At 45.0% G+C, this 6,008-nt stretch overlaps 1 long non-coding RNA gene across 1 annotated transcript in view; it reads right to left on the bottom strand.

Moving 5' to 3' along the window:
• LOC114026497 overlaps positions 1-6,008 on the bottom strand; it is a 31,608-nt gene that overhangs the window by 17,452 nt on the left and 8,148 nt on the right. The window contains exon 2 of the long non-coding RNA XR_003567127.1: positions 235-354. This is a non-coding gene — a long non-coding RNA (uncharacterized LOC114026497). The remainder of the gene's footprint in view (positions 1-234; positions 355-6,008) is intronic.

Genomic DNA, 6,008 nt, shown 5'->3' with positions numbered 1-6,008 from the left:
CTCATCAAGCAATGCCTGCTCTATCACATTCTACCACACCAGGGCATTTTCCAATAGGAAACCTCCTTAGATATTTGCTGTCTTTGAGCTGCCAAGGATGCTCAGAACATAAGGCATATATGGATGAACTAAGGGTGGCATGGATGTACCAAGCGTGGCATGGATGTATTGAGAGCCTCATTTCACTTTTGATCACAACAGCCTGTAGTTGCAATGCCTCACTGAATGTCTTACCTTCCACAAGAGCACGGCCAGTAACAAAAAGATGAGGATGCCCACCAGCAAGCTGATGGCAATAATCCAGCCCACAACATAACCACGAGGCTCCAAATTGTGCAGCGCTTCAAAGACCACCTACAAGGCACAAACAGAGAACACTTTCACAATCAGATGCAGGAGCTTTCTTCTTGGTACATAATGTGCTGGAGCATAGCCATACGTTTGACATTTGGGGCAAAATGACAAGGAATGACTTTATAAAAATAAAATTCAAGACTTAAAGAGCACTCTAAAATAAGAAAAAAATTCTGGAAAGATTTATTAGTGTATAATCATAGCAATTGAGCATGATTAAATATCAATAACTGACATGAGAAGCAGCTTGGCACAGTGGCTAGAATGCCAGCCTTCAAGACTGAAAGACCCGGGTTCAGTTCCTCCTTCTGACATATACTAACTCTGCTCTAATGGGATAATTATTTAAACTCTCACAACCTCAGTTTCCCTAGATGTACAATGGGGATAAAATGAGATAATCTCTGTAAATTGCTTTGCAAACCTTGTAGTGTTACATAAACGTTCATTATTATTGCTATCATCATCTTTATTAGCCTCTCCATTGGCCCCAGACAATTCTCTAAGATGAGAACTCGCAGACAGGTGCTGGCTTACATTGGTAAAGGGAGTTTCCTCCTTATCCCAATAAAATCAGAGGTATAAACCAAAATCAAAGCACAAACAAAACCCCTCAGCCTCACCTCAAGAGATTTTTTTAAAAGATATTCTTGACCCAGACTCAACTCCACTCAACAAAATATCATCAAGCACCTACTGTGTGCTCAGCACTGTACTCAGTGCTAAGGATGACATGACAAACATGAAACGCTCCCTGCCCTCAAGGATCTTGCCATCATGATACAATGTATATGCTGACAAGAAAACGCAAATTAGATACAAAGAAATTGACAAGAAGAGGGGAGTACTTATCAGGACCGGAGAGCGTGTGTTCTTTACCTCCTTTTAAAAACATCTATTTGGGTTTTTTTCTTCCTTTTATTGTTGTGCTTCCTCCACCCCCTCCGACATCTAGCACAGTCTCTTGTGCATAGTAGGATATGTGGAAGGGATAGAGACTGGCCCTGTGATTCCATGGGTGGAGAGAACTCCAAAGTTAGACATTCCCTCCATCAATGCATGTGGGTACCTTCTCGGCACTGAAGTCTTAGAGTTGCCTGGAACATGGAGAGATGAAGTGACTAGTCCAGGGTCACACCTGCCTCAAAGGCAGAACTTGAACCCAGTCCTGGCTTAGAGGACAACTCTCTATCCACTGTGCCACCTTACTGCCTCTTAGTAGCACATAGTAGGTGCCTAAAAAACTTGGATTAAATTGGTCTGGTTAAGGAAAAAATGCAGAGTGACAGGCAACATGGGGAAAGTGCCATCAGATAAGCTGAGCCTTCAATCCTAGTTGCACGCAGAGCAGAGATCACGTCGACACGAGGCAGGCCCTTCTAAAGTAGACTCTACTGCTTGACCTTTGGCAGCTCTGTCCTCTCCTTCCCAAATCCTCCGTTGGCTCTCACACCCGCTGCACTGGCCCTGGTCTCCGCTGCTGGTTGGGGCTCTGCTTTGGAGAGCTCTGCTGGCTTAACGGCCATGCCAACGCAATTCCAACACGACTGGGTCTAGGGAACGATTGCCGCTATATCCTCGCTGCCCCAGTTACACAAAGAATCTCTGTAATGAAGCTAACTATTAATTAACAGCCAGCATTCAAGTTCTACACCAGCCTTGGGTGAGGAGGGATCCTGGGTTAGGCCTGGGAAGACAAACTCGAGTAGGTTTACCAAGTTCAAAAACCTTTCTGCACAGACTCAGCGGTGGACTGTAGGCCATTCCCCTAGGGACCAGGTTAAATTCAGAAAGGCTCGCCAAGCCAAAGCTAGCGATCGGTGACAGGTTCCTGCTTTGTCTTTGTGGCCTCAGTGCCAAGCACATAGTAGGTGCTCAATCAACACTCACTGATTGGCTGGTTGCTGATACCTTTTGAGGGGGAGCTTGGTATAGTGGATAGATGCTGGGGTTCAGATCCCATCTCGGATACCTACCGGTGGTATGATCCTGACTCCCAGGATCCTCATCTGTGAAGTAGGGATTCTACATTCACCTATTTCACAAGGTTATTTTCAGGGATCAAATGAGATAATGCATATGTATTTTTGTAAACCTTAAAGCACTATATAAATGCCAGATGTATTTATAATATGTTATTCAATATATTAGATGTAAATAATTAAAATGTTTAATAATTTACATACATATTTATATAATAGCATATAATATATAAATGAACAGTTTATATTATTATTTAGACTGTTTAAATAACAAATATATTTAAACCATACATACTTATAACATATAAACATATTTGTACTTACTATATCAGCATTTGAGTGTATTATATTTAATTTTGCAAGAGAGGGAATAAATATTTACATAGCACTTCTTCCTATGCCAGACACTGTAACTGGCACTTTACAAATATTTTCTCATTTGATCCTCACAACAACCCTTTGAGGAGGGTATTGTTAATATCCCCATTTTGCAGCTGAGGCAAACAAAGGTTAAGTGACTTGCCCAGGGTCACACAGCTAGGAAGTATCAGAGGCTGGATTTGAACTCAGGTCTTCTTGACTCCAGGCCCAGTGCTCTATCCATCGCACCACTCATCTGCCTATACAATTTGACACTCAATAACATCGTTCTTCAGCTCTCTTTCTCAACTTATCTTTGTCTTCCCTGAAAAATGCAAGGGAAAAAACATTGTATTTGGAATCAAAGTGCCTGAGTAGAAATCCTAGGATGGTTGCTTGGCACCAAGATAAACTTCTGACCTCCAGAGAAAAGGCTTTGATCTCTCTTCAGGTCCCAAAGGACTCTTGGCTGGGATAGATGGACTCCTTCCCAGACTCCTGAGGAAGCTGAGCTGTCCCTGCCCCACGGCCGTGATGGCAGCCAGCAGAGCCCCTTCTTCAGAGCTCAGGCACCGCCATAGTGGCCTAAGACACCTGCCCCAGTTCTTCCACTCACCCTGTCATGAAGCCACTCATATTTTGCACCTGGTTATTTTCAATAACAAACCTGGGCAGGGGCCCTGTTAGACTGTGCCTCGCTCTGAGTCTCCTCTCCCTGGCAACCTCTCCTCCCCTGTCTGGTTCCCCTTTCCACTGGCTACTCCAGAGCAGCCACACCTCCAAGAGGAGGAAAAGAAGGCTGTGGGCAGTGGACCGGACCAACGGAATCCTGAACCGCTTTCTCCAAAGAAGCAGCTTGACAGGGCCTCAGCCCAGCTTCTCTCCATAAGCTTTTCATTACTCAAGCCCAGCCAGCTGTTCTGCGTCCGCATTCGGAAGACTGACAGGTAATTATCTTGATGGGCTGACAACGGGGACTCCTGAGGAAGGCATGTCTTGGGAGATGGGGAACGATTTCCAGAGCCTCTCGCCTCAAGGCAGCTGTTTCCTATTAGGTCCAGATCACCATCCTCAACAGAGGTTCTGGGCTTAAGGGTAGACCAGCGCCACATGGCCCAGCTCTGAGAAGACCGTGGGCTCCATCTAATCCCACATTCTGAAGTATGTCTCAGGAGTACGGGATGAATTATGAGTCACTAGGGGAGACCAAAACAGGTCTTGAGTTCATTGGTTTTTTTTTTTTTTTTAAAACCTACATATCGTTGTGAAGGAAATCCACCACCCATCTGGTTGTGATGGGCCTGGTTTCCCTGGCTTCTTGCCTGGGTACCCATCAGAAGAGACAGCCACTGAAGCCGAGCTAGCCCTCAGATCCAGATGACCTTCATGTTGTGATCTAGTTTGCCTCGCTCCAGGCACATTTCCTCTGATTTCATTCTCTAACTTCATGCCAATACGCAGACATTCTATCTCCCTCTTTGTTCGCTGCAAGACCTTTGTGTCAGCAGAGACCTTTTGAAATGGAAAAGGTAATTGGAAACAGAAAATGGAATTCAGACTTCCAAGAATCATGGGGCACGAACCTCGGGAGGTCGATGGCCTAGTATTTACCCCACAGTCCTCAGGTAGAAGTGAAGTAACTTACAAAGCCCCAGAGCCTCAGAGTTGGAAGAGGTTTCAGCGGGCAAGTCACCTAACTCCTCTTCGTTTCAGTGTCCTCCTCTGGAAAGTTAGGGCATTGGCATAGATGACTTCCAAGATTTTTCCACTTCTGACTATTCTGATCTGGGCTTAGAGATTTCTCAAGAAGAGCGTGACTTTGGCTGGAGAGCTGGCCCACTACTAGACACAAAACAGATGAGGGTTTCTTCTGCTGCTCTTCGTCTACGCACTGGCATCAGAAGATACCTTCATTTGCTCATTTTGCCAGAATGAATGCTTAACCTCTCCCTTCCACCTTTTTTTTATTTAGTGCTCTATGCCTCACAGCCACACCTGAAAATTCTTCCTCCCTCATGCCTGGAGTGTACTTCCTCCCCAACTCTGTCACTTAGAATCTTTGGCTTCCTTCAAGACTGTGCCCATGTCCTATCTTCTGCAGGATACCATTCCTGGTCACACATATGAACACACCTACTGCTAATTCCTTCCACTGTAAGGTTACCTTTTATTTTTCTTGTATGTGCCTTGTATACTGATATATGTATGTGTTGTCTTGAATCTTAGAATGGAAGCTCCTTGAGGGAAGAGACTTTCATTTCTTAGTATTTCCAGGGCTTAGATAGTGCCTGGCATGCAGGTTAATAATTACATGTTGACCGATTTCAGTGATACTCTCCATCCTACTGGATGTAATAAGCTTTGTGAGTTTGGCACGCCCCACTCCTTCACAGGGGGAACACAATAAACCCATCCCCCCCCGGCTGATGATGGAAACATCCCAGCAAACCTCATCTTGGGAGAAGTCTCATCTTGGGAAAAGAGATAGAAGAAGGAACAGCAGCAAGAAATCTTCTGGGAAGAATGTATATAGACAGGTCCAAATGCTTACAGGTGAGAGAGGCAGTGTGGGAAATTGGAAAGAGCCCTGGGGCATAAATTGTCAGGCACGATTGATGTGCAGGTTAAGTTTACTGACCTGCTTTCTTTCCCTCTCTCTTTGTTACAAGGGAGGGAAATCCCATAGGGTAGGGAAGGAAGGAGAGAGATATTTGGAAGTGAGGCTTATGTAAAACCAAAAGATATCAGTAAAAATACGAACAGTTCTTTTAAGAAAGCAACATGAAGTGGGGCAGAGAAGGAGGGAGATTGCACAGTTGACCCCTAAGGTCCCTTCCAGGCCTCTAGTGTTAGATTCTGCGGTTCGGAGCAGTCTTTCCTGCTTCCAGTCTTGTTTTGATTGATTGATTCAGTCTGCAGCAAGGAAACCACAGGAATCAGAGGCTGGAGTCTCTTGCAATGCAGTCTTCTCCTCCAGCCTGGATTTTCAGAGGACAGCAACAGTGACTCTGTACAAATGTACCTCCTAACCCTAACCCCGTAGGGCCCTTACCGACCCAAGAGTGAGAAGAGCTGGAAACGACCCAGAGCCAACCTCCAGGCGCAGCCAACTGGGGACATTTATTTATTCTATTTATTCTGAGGCATTGAATGATCTCTGCAAAGTCATTGCAAAACTCTGCAGCTCCACCTCTGGAAATCCCAAAGGCTCCTTCAGTGTCCTATACTCTGAGCTTGACACCAGGTGGACAAAAGCCCGTGATGACAAACAGACTCTGATAAAAAAAAAAACCACCCGATACAACCCTGCAA

This window comes from Vombatus ursinus, unplaced genomic scaffold (genome assembly GCF_900497805.2).
Source record: "Vombatus ursinus unplaced genomic scaffold, bare-nosed wombat genome assembly UNPS02014840.1, whole genome shotgun sequence".
NCBI lineage: Eukaryota > Metazoa > Chordata > Mammalia > Diprotodontia > Vombatidae > Vombatus > Vombatus ursinus.
Note: the sequence above shows the minus strand (reverse complement) of the source record. Positions and strands in the feature narration are given on the sequence as shown.